Below are 12087 nucleotides of genomic sequence, written 5' to 3'. Positions count from 1 at the left end.
GCAGAATATCGCCCGAATTTGCACTGGCATGCACAGATACCGATTCCAAAACCCTTTCCAAAAATCTAATACGTGGTAAGACATTCACTTTTCCTTATTTCTACTTCTTTTCGCTTTCAGTAAAAATATAGTAAACATTTTTTTTGTTTCCGCTTTGAAAAATTAATTTCTGTCTCGCTTTGCCGTTATATTAAATGATATTAGCGTTTTTGAATGTGGGACCGCAAGAAGCACTTAATGTTTTTACTTCATTGCCAGTCCGGCATTCGAAACAATTTTTTTAATTAACAGAAGTATCATCTATTCGTCGAGATTGGACCAATTGAAATTATATTATATCATTTTTTATTATTAATTAAAATTATGGGTGTGGCGCTTTACATGCGATACAACAACGCATAATAGCTTTAAAACTTTACAGTCGAATATTTTTTGTTTCTTTGTGTTGGCAGCCCTGTGCGGCTTTCTTGTAACTTTCGCTTCATTTTGATTGGTTGTACCAGATTATATCATTTTTCTCTGTCTGGTAAACTGTCTGCCATTTCTGTGCGCCATTGCTGCGCGGAAGTGATGCTTCGTGTTTATTACAGGCATCAAAGCAACAAAAATGAGAAATGCTAACAACAAAATGCTTGCAGAATACTTATGGACGTGTGTTGGAACTTACACACATACTTTCTTATATGCACAGTAACTTATATATATAACTGCATATGTGTGTGTGTCTGTATAAGTAATGATCTTTAAGTTTAGTGTGCTAAGGTACCGTTTCGGACGAAAAGGAAAATCTACGAATTATTTTGGTGAAAATTCCTTCATTTATTTTAATTTAAAGTTATATTTCAAATATATTAAAAATTCGAACAAAAAACGAAAATGGTTGGTCCTATGCTGCATGTCGTTTTTGTTTTGTTTGGGCTTAACGTTTGTTCTGATACACATTACGCACAAACGTATTTGGAACGGCATATTTTGTCCCGTCTTTATGCTTTACTTTCTGCATCCTTAGGTGACTTAAACCAATTTCTCGCTTTATTACTTGCAAATTGTGAGCTATCGGGTTCGAGTCAAGGGGCCGGTCAACCTATATGCCAAATTTGGATACTCGTAAAAACTTTTTATTGGTTATACAACGACAATAACAACAAGTGCAATGTATTTTGTTTTTAGTCTTGGTCCCGCGAATGTTAAAATCTATAAACAAAGATTGTCAGTTTGGAGTAACTCAAACAAAATATGGCAATTTAGAGCCAAAAAAAAAATAAATTAGCTACTCTACTGCTATTACCTATTCAATATGCCTCAGTTATAATCTATTGATGTGATTCCATCTATTCCTTTAGTTTTAATCTAATGATTTTATGCAATGGAATTGGGGGAATCGTCCTCCGTTTTGTAGGGGAGGGGGCCCAGTTGTGACGCAGGCCCAGTTGTGACGCAGCTAAATATTTTTGACATGCGGTATGAAAATGACAGTTTGAGCCCTGCCAATCATGTTCGTTTGACGTTCAGCAGTTTTTGTGCAGACACCAACGTTAGTAGTCGCATTGTGTATACACGCACCAAACATCGTGTTGAAAATCGTGCGAAAAAGTTATTTTGATTTTTTTCAAAGTACCAAAATTTTGTGAAATTAACAGTGAAAAGGCGAGTGTAATGCATCAAAATATTGTATTTGCCGTATATTTTGTGATTCTATATGGATTTATGTGATTATGTGGTGTCTATAAAAAACTTGCTTGTCATACACAAAATAGCATCGTGACCCGGTTGTGACTCAGCGGGTGGCCCAGTTATGACGCACCTTTTTTTTGCACTACGATCATATAGAACTGCCGAATTCCTACATTTTTGTTGTTGTTTAAAAAAAACCAACTGCCAACTCGATCAATTGCAACGTATGCAAGCGTCCAGTTCATTTGAAGTGCGCCAACATGCAGGCAAGTTATTTCACTTGCAAACACTGCGAAAGTGACGTGGACGACGACTAGGAATATTTAGATGACGATGATGAATAAAAATCGTTGTCATTTATGGCCATTGAAGGACATTTTCTTTTGTATTTTTCATTATTTTTGCCATTGAAAGCCTTCAAAATAAATAAATCATTAAATCACAACAATTGGTGTGACATTCCTTTCATATTTTCTCATTTCCAGTAAATTTCTTGAGGTGCGTCACAACTGGGCCACTTTTTTTTTGTCCTAAAAAAAGTTATCCTGAAAAAATTTGTTCCAAAATTTTTTGAGTAACTCAAATAAACATACTTTCTTTGGAGAAAAGTTGCGTTTGGTTAATAGTTAAATGTTAAACTTCTTAATTTTTCAATTTGCGGAACTGAGGAAAAAATTTTAATTTTTTTCAAAACCCGCGTCACAACTGGGCCCCCTCCCTACATATTTTTGCCCCACATGAAGTCTGAGTTTGGTTTTGAGGATTTAGTGCCTGTGTTTTTTTTTGTTTTTTTTTTGGACTAAAAAAAAGTAACAATATGACAAAATTTACTTTTAACTTTTGTGTGAGGTAACCCAAGGCGAATTCTTGGTGGTGGTGGCACGAGACCAACAACAACATTTTATAAATTAGAATGTCATGTCAAAGTAGAAAATAAAGAAGTAATTTATTTATTTAAAACAAATTGCGCATTTTCTCATTATTTTCATTATTTCTGCTGACATCCGAAAGTACACAGCGAAAGAAAAAAACAAAAAAAAAAAAAAATAAATCAGCTGGCCTACTGTTTCCACTTTTAATAGATTCGCCTGGGACTTACCTATCGTCTAGTTATTCGCAGCAATACCTACTCTTTTCTCGAAGCCCTCTACATTAACTTTGACTTAATGTTGTTGCCCAAAGTCTCTTCTAATTTTTTCGACAACTCTGAAAGGGATCCACTTCCGGTACTAGCGCCGCAACAGCACAAAATGCAATGCAAAAAATAAATAAAATATGTATATTCGTGTTTCTTTTAACCGAAGTTGCGGATAACACGTTTGTACATATCATGGATGTATACTATATGTGTATGCATGTTTATATATGTAGGTACAAAAGCGAGTGTAAATAGTGATTGAGTGCACGCTTATCAGCACTTCACAGAATACCGCATCTTAAGTGATGGCGCCAAGCTCAACAGCCAGACTCAATCTTCATGTCATTGTTATTGCATTTTCTTTTGTTTTTTGCTTTGTTGGTTTCAGTTAAGGTTTATTGCTGAATGTGGAGTTTCGACGGCTGTTGGGACTTTTGAAAGATGTATTTATGTATATGTGTGTGTGCCTATGTACAGACTTTAGACCTTGTAGTGTTAAACCTTTTTAGGGGTTTGGGAATGATTTTGGATAGTATCCAATAGAGTCAGGTTTTTTGGTATATTAAGGAAAAGTGGTAAAGGTTCTTGGGAGAAATTCTGTACTAAGAGCTCACGGAATAGGGATATAAGAACCGTAACCTGAGCTAGCAACTATGCACGATTAACACATTGGACGTTATTTATTTAATTTCCAACACAACAACCTTTGGTTTTATTTTAGCATTAGATTTAGCAACTTAAGTCGATTTAGAATTGTTTTCTTTCAGCTGCTAAGTTGCTTGCTTTTCTCGATATACTATATTTAATCAATTAATCACTTATAGCCGTATTTTGTGTAATCTGTGTGTATAATAAAAGCTCAACAAGATGATAAATCAGAACTTATAGACCTTAAAGCAAAACCTATTAAAGTCACTTAAGTCCAAATCCAAAAGTCCATATATTTTCAAACTTTAGTTCTAAAACTAATTTCTAAGACGTTTAAAATTTGAGAGAAATAATAAAACAAATACATTTAATAAAATGATCACAGCCTTGGGTTCAAATTAGAAACGTGTATTACTAGGTTGTTTGATAAGGTTTGCGGTTCGATAAGAGAGGGCGTTCATTCTTAGTTTGTAAGCCATTTAGTATCGGCGTGTCAGAGTATTTTCTACAATGGAAAAATCAGGTATCGCGCAGTGATTGAATTTTTATTTTTGGAAGGAACACATTCGATTGCGACATTTCAGCAACTTTTAGAGCGTTTTCGAACGGGTAAAGTGAATTTTGTGTGTCGATTCATCACTATGAATGCGACTTGGGTCTATCACCATGATCCTAAATCTAAACAAGAGGCTAAAGAGTGATGCCAACCTGGTTCTTCGGCTCCGAAACGAGTTCTTGTCCAGAAAACGGCCAAGAAGGTGTCGTTTTTTGGGATACGAAAGGAGTTTTTTTGTGAATTACTTGCAAATTGATCAAACAATAAATTCTAAATACAATTGTAAATTCTAAATATTATTGTATCTGCGAACTAACAGCGATTGTTCGTGAGCTCGAGCACCTTAAAGTAAATAAAGTGTTTTTTATTGCACCATTACTCGTAACAATGATACTGGTAGCATCACGAAACGTCGTGGAGGTGGTCATCGAAAGACTGCAACATCATGAATGGTTAAAAAAGTGAAGTAGCGACTTGAGCGAAGTCCCCGACGAAGTATCAAAGTCAAGCCGTACAAGATACAAAAGCCGCATGATCTCACGCCAAAGCAGCAACAAGTCAGACTGGAGAGAGCGCTGTAACCCCAGGTGGGCGCTCTCCAATCGTTTTCATCGTGCCTGGCGTCAAGGTATATGCGAAATATTATCGGAAAAGTAATCTGGAAGTTGCTTTGAAGCCGTGGGCAGACAAACATTTCGGCGACAGACCATGGACGTTTCAACAGGACTCTGCACCGTCTCACACGTCTTGAGTGAACCAAGAATAGCTAAAAAATAACGTTCCAAACTTCATAACGTCCAAAAAGGGCCGCAAATTCGCAAGACGCGAATCCGATGGATTATTTTCTTTGGGCCATTTTGGAGAGCAAGGTCCGAACTAAAAGATTCACCAGTCTCGAGGCGCTGAAAAAGGGCCTTGTCCACGAGTGGGCCAAAAAAACCTGCAAGTCACATTTGGCAGCTTGCGATTTGTTTCTGGACCGTCTCAAAACCACAGTCAAGGCAAAAGGTGGTCATATCGAGCAAAAGTAAATGGATTCTTAATTTTCTATTATTTTCACACATTTCTTACTTTGAATTGAACAAATTGGTTACACTTTGAGGGTAAGCGTTGTCCAGCTGATTTCAATTTTTTCCAAATAGTTGTGCGACAACTTGCGAAAATTGTTTAATTTTATTATATTTAATATATAAGTACATATCCATACATATATTATGGCATTCAATATATACCACATTGATCAAAGGGTTTCCTGAACAACCGCGAGGTAACCTTCTCCTGATTTGAGTTCCGTTTTTTTGCTTTTGCTGTTTTTTTGGATTTAAATTTGCAACAACGAGTTTGAATTAAATTTTGCGTTAAAAATGTACTTAAGGGAAATGTTTCGGTGAAGATATTCTAAAAAAAACAGCAATTTACGAGTGGCATGAGCACTTTAGAAGAACTCGTGAGTCCATCGAGGATGACGATCGTAGTGCCAGGTGAAAACATCAATAAAGTGAACGAAAAGTTGATGAATAACCGCAAATTAGCCATTAGAGAGCTTGCAGAGGACTCAAACATTGCTTATGGATCCGTTCCGGACATTGCATCCCAAAAGGATCTGAATTTAATGCAAGAAAGAAACCACGTTGATATCGCCAAAGACACAATTTCCCACGCAACATTCATTAAACGCATCATTACTGGAGACGAGACGTGGGTTTATGAGTGCGCCACGCAGTCCAGACATTAGGCAAGTGAGTGCAGAGCTACGAATGAACCAAGACTAACGGATTATAACGGTATTGTGCACTACGAATTTTTGCCAGAATGTCAGACGGTTAATGCGGACTACTATTTCGGTGTTATGATGGGCTTAGGTGAAGTGATTTGCCAAAAAAGAAAGGGTTTGTGGGGAAACAACTCGTGGAATTTGCACCGTCGCAGAGTGTCATCATTATTCGTGAATTTTTGATCAAGAACGAAACGAATGCCACCCAACAGTCATCGAGTTCCCCGATATGGTTCCCCGCAATTATTTTCTGTTTGATCGAGTCATAAAAGCACTACGGGGAACGCGTTTTAACAGCCGAAAGGAAGTAATGGAAAAATCGAAGACGGCTCTGATGGCTTTGCCGAAAGTAGAATTCCAGAAATGTTTCGAGAGCTGGATCAAACGCTGGCATAAGTACTTTGCAGTTCTTGGGGTCATAGGTCCTACCAAAAATTTGTTGCAAACAATAACTGCTTTCGATTGAACACTTCTCTGTTCACTTGGTACGAAATTTTTATATACAACCAGCAACAAAGTTATTGAGCAAGACTCGCTAGTAGCGAGTTATATTTATATAAATAAATAATTGGCGCGTACACCCTTTCTGGGTGTTTGACTGAGCTCCTCCTTCTATTTGTGGTGTGCGTCTTGATGTTGCTCCACAAATGGAGAGACCTACAGTTTCAAGCCGACTCCGAACGGCAGATATTTTTATGAGGAGCTTTTTCATGGCAGAAATACACTCGGAGGCTTGCCATTGTCTGCCGAGGGGCGACCGCTATTAGAAAAAAACGTTTTCTTCATTTTGGTGTTTCACCGAGATTCGAACCTACGTTCTCTCTGGATTCTGAATTCCGAATGGTAGACACACACCAACCTATTCGGCTACGGCGGCCGCCTATGGTTATACCTCATAAAACTAGTAAAAAACTCACTATATTTAATGCTGCCAACTTTCATTTCTTATCCTAGGCGAGTTTCATTACTAATACTAATTAAGTGCTCTTTACCAGTGTTGCCTATGTTGATTTATGACAGTTGCTTCCTCTTTCGTTTCTAGCCGTTAGCTCACTTGCTTGGACTATTTGCTTATATTTTGAATACTTTCAGGACGAAAACTTTTAAAAACAATGCATAACAGCAAACTTAATTGAAGGGAAATTTTTTGTTTTATTCACTACTCGGTGGGTCTTCAATAAATCGAAAGCAGTTAATGTTTACGCTCCACTGAGCCAATCATCTGCTTATTTGGTCATTACCATATTCATTTGTTTTGTTAAAATTGTGGTTAATTTTTATGCTCTTTTGACAGCATTACCAGAGCTCCAGAATGGTAGTTATTAGAAGTGGTACCAATTTTGGGTAACAAAATTTGCTGGTAATAAAGTTTTCGGTAACAGTCAGAGTCAGAGTAAGCTAACAACAGGTAAGTAGTAGCTAGAAAAATATTTGTTTTGATAGCGGCGCCAAGAGCTTTCGCTAAGAATTTGTTATCCTTTGAAAAAGGCAAAAACTATGGGCTACTTCCATTGCCGGAAAAAGTTCACACGTATACACACGCACATACATACTTACATACATCTTAAATTGAAAGAGAAGCAGACATATGCGCCTGTACGTACATAAAATAGGATTATGTACCCCACACAATTATATAATATTGTTATATTGCACTATTTATCATTACCCTGCCCTACATTGATCTCGTATAATTGTGGAAGACTTGGAATTTAATGCTCACCCATCCATTTTATTGGATATTTCAACATGAAACAAGCCGCAAAATTGTATTTGCAAATATTTATTTCCATTGTTTTAGAATTTTGGTGCATCAATATGTTTGCGCCATTGCAAACATTTTATCTACGAACATACATACATACATACGCATATAGATATGCGCATGGTATTTAGGTATTTGTGCTTGTGAACATGGATTTGTCTCCGAATAGAAATATTCAGGCGAGTAAATATAACGCCGTTCTAACTGGCGTCAAAGTGGTTCAGGAAAAGCAACAAGTCTGCGGGCAAAATTTTTCACCAACAACAAACAATGACGGTCAGGTCTTTCAAACCAGCCAAATCCAACAACAAAAAGAAATATTATGAAACCTTCAGCTCTTGAGTGGTTTTATTTTTTGGCAGATAAATATGTACCTATGTACATATGTGCATACATTCAATTAGGTTGGTCAAAAGAATACAAAAACTAATACTACCACAACGGACATTGTTAAGAAGAGAATGGTTGCAGTTGAGTGCATTGTAGGGGTATAGTAGTTTCAAGAGGTATTAGCATGGAAACTCAAGTGGCAGCCTATAGTCCACGGGCTCAATACTTTTGTTGTGAATGCAGCATTGTGAACGACTTTGTATTTAAGAGGAGGCTATGCAAATCTGTAATTTATTGTAATAACATAACAATTGGGATGGCAATTACTGAGCGTGTTACTTTTCATGGCACTACGCGAGGATAATGGTAACAATTACAGGATCTTCAATATCGCATATTCGGCCAACGGCATAAGCATACGTACATATGTACATATATAGATTCTTTCTGTATTTGTATTGCTAAGAAGTGAGTCTTTCTTTGTTCCAGAGCAAGTAATACTTTCTTTACAGTAAAACTTTGTTGTAGCCACATCAGGTTGCATGTGAACAAAGCGTACCTTTTGTTTAGGATGCGACTAGTCCTTCTCTCGTTTGTTTATCTCAAATTGAACACGGATAGCATTTTCTCTTTCCTAACGAATGTGATTTACTTACTTTACTGATATAAGTGTCCATTTATACACATAAATAAAAGAGCGTAGCCAGGGGGAAGGTGCTGATCGACCGCCGATGTAGTTTTCAATATTAATAGCGAACCTTTTGGCCTTACTTAGATTCCTTAATATCATCATTAAGCGACAGGTTCTCGAAGCGAAACAATCCTGCATTTTCCTTGGCTGCGGAACCTCGTTGGAAATATAAATTTTGACTCTCTAAAAACTAGAATTTCTCGATGTTGTTTGTTATCATGCCGAGGGTATAGAGAAAGAAAGATAATGGTCGTATAAGCTTGCCAAAACAAGAAAATACGGATCTGTTTTGTGGCTATTGACAAACGGAATTTTACCCAAAAATCAGGCAAGCGCTTGAAATTTTACGCTCCAAGCAGAGTAAAGGCTTGGTTGACAATTAGTATGACGAAATAGGTGGAATAAAAATATCTCATTTTAGATACTTCCGCGAAAACTTGTTATCATTTGGCTTTTTTATATGCCTTTAATGCTCTAAATAAAATGGAATATTCAAAACAATTTGGCACCCCTTTGCGATTAGCTGGCTACACTCTTGCACATACATATATATATATATATATATATAATTGGCGCGTACACCCGTTTTGGGTGTTTGTGTGTTTAGGTGTTTGGGTGTTTGTGTTCGTCGTGATGTTGTTCCACAAATGGAGGGACCTACAGTTTTAAGCCGACTCCGAACGGCAGATATTTTTATGAGGAGCTTTTTCATGGCAGAAATACACTCGAAGGTTTGCCATTGACTGCCGAGGGTCGACCGCTATTAGAAAAATGTTTTTCTTAATTTTGGTGTTTCACCGAGATTCGAACCTACGTTTTCTCTGTGAATTCCGAATGGTAGTCACGCACCAACCCTATGGCGGCCGCCATGCACATACATATGTATGTATATCTACATATATGTACTAAGTATAAATCTAAAACTGATGTTACGAAGATGGAGCTAAGCTATGTGTAGTTTATTTAAATCAAAATACTACCTATATGTTGATAACCATTTTGGGAAAACTACTTCAACTAGTTGACAACAAAACTTTCGGTTTGTTTTGGCTACTGCTGTATTAAAAACGAATCCATTATAAAGTAATGAAATCGAATATATGTAGATGTAATTCGTGGTAATACGCATACGCGATCGAGGAAAGTATTCTCGTACTTATCTTGTACAATACCCAAGTAATGTAAAAATTTCGTAGTAGTCCGCCAAATACCACATACATACATACATATGTACATATGTATGTGGATACTTACAATTGGTCTTAAAAGCACACATTTACCAATCCGTTCCTTGCCATTAGTAAGTAACAACTGCGACTATAAGAAAACAAGCGATCACATGACATTATTTATCCGCCTATGTATGTAACACACATACATACTTACCTAAATTTAAAAAAATAAATCAGTTCTTTTTTTTCGTATTTCAACTCATTAGAGCTTCTACTCCCCCATTGTACCCCTTACACAAATTAATTTACTTGTTAATTGGTGTTTTATTTAAATATCCGATTTCACCATTTCCCCAACCTCAAAATAATCCTACACTTAAATAAAATAGTACGACATGCATTTGTACAGTAACAGGGACAAGAAATGGGAACAATACTACAAGGCTATAAAATAAAATCAACAAGCGAAAAGCGGCAACAACAGTAGCAGAAGCAGCAGCAACAGCCGCTAAATGACAGCACCAATAACAATTGCTGTAATTGCCACACCAACGCCGTGTTTTGTTTGACATCTTCAACTATCAATTGCCGGCATTGATTCAATGGCAGATCATCGCCAATATAACAACGACAATGACAAACACGCCGACATCTGTTGCTGCATTTGGTTGCATCTGCCGACGGCTACTGTGACGGTAACTGCGGCAGCGGCAGCGTCAGCGCAATGATATTGGATACGACTAGTCGAGTCTCCGAACGATGGCCAATTTCATGCATTATCAACTTGTTTATTTTCTTTTATTCTTCATGGTGCATTTTGACTTACATAGTGTTTGTTTGCCCTTTGTCTCCTACAACTCATTTTACGTCGCCATCGCTGTGGTTTGTTCAGGCGTCGCAATAAAATTGTTATTTTCCTATATACATACATACATACATACATACTCGTAAGTTGTTCGAATGTATTTGCCTTTGCTTCCTCCGCAGAAAACGAGAGGGGCGGTTCTGCATGTCATCGTAAACTTGGTTTGAAGCACCGCTGGCTTCCTGCCTCCGTCTGGGCCGAGGTACACAAATCAGCTAATTTACTTTTCACTGATAATTTTCTTTTTATATAAAATATCTGAGTTCTTCTGCATGTGGCTCGATGGGCATAAATACACACCATACTATGTATATGTGTGTATGTGCATGCACATTCTCGTACATAAGCATGTCGGTAGGTCCTTGTTGGTGGCACTCACTTAAATTTATAAATATTGCTTTGGTTTAATATATTAATGCGTCATTCGCCCCTAGAGATGTTCTCTAAACACAGGAGGATTGCTGACTTTTGTCTGTGGATGATATTATCGAGGGTTGAAACCACATTTCATGGTTAGGAAAATGACGCACATACTTACTAACATACAAGGACCCTTGTTAATGATGCTAATGATGATGTCGAACTTGTCGACGTGGTGTATTACGAATACCAACTTACTTCTAAATTAATAGGGATTGCGTTTGTGTCTACATAGTAATAACATTTATGTAAGTATGTATTATGTTTGTGTCTGCGTAGGTATGCATGCACAGATATGTTAGATGGACTCTAAAGATGAAGCGCGTATTTGAAGCCGACGAATGTACTAGATCGCTGGGATAAAGTCGATTTTGAAGATGAGTTAATTTTTTTAATTTAGGCACGCGCACAAGTCGTTTTGCGAGTCGGCTATAGAATTATAATATTTACTTCTGAGATTTTTCGACAAGAATTTTAATTTATTTTTTATGTAAGCATAGATCGCCAATGATTTAGACAATCCAGCTAGGAAATAAACAGACGAAAAGAAGAAGAGGAATGAGTCGATGTAAGTGTTGAATGATGGAATAAATCGTGCGCACATACATTTGCACACAAAAGTTTCTTTAATATTTCTTAATTTTTATTCCTTCAGAAAAAAGTCTAAACATCCTTTGGGATTTGCATGACAGGGATTTTATTTGCAGAAATATTATTGAACAAAACAGTTTTTCATTAATCAAGAAATGTGAAAATACGAATAAGAATGTAAGAGGAAGAAGACTTTACACTCTTGGTAGTGCATTTTTAACGGATGCAGCGGATATACATACATAGCGCATCTTAAACTAACGAAGTTAAGCCCGTTTATAAAAGCCACAGGATGGTTTAAAAGGGATCCCATAGTGTAAGGATAAGTACCAGTGGTATCACAATGGACCTACGACAGGTCTAAGTGTGTCATATTGGCAGCCACCACACCCAGCTACCTACCTACCTACCTTGACGTCACACACAATTTTTTTTCAAATTTACTGAGAGTCTCGTATTTGCT

The sequence above is a fragment of the Anastrepha ludens genome, chromosome 4 (assembly GCF_028408465.1).
Source record: "Anastrepha ludens isolate Willacy chromosome 4, idAnaLude1.1, whole genome shotgun sequence".
NCBI lineage: Eukaryota > Metazoa > Arthropoda > Insecta > Diptera > Tephritidae > Anastrepha > Anastrepha ludens.
Note: the sequence above shows the minus strand (reverse complement) of the source record.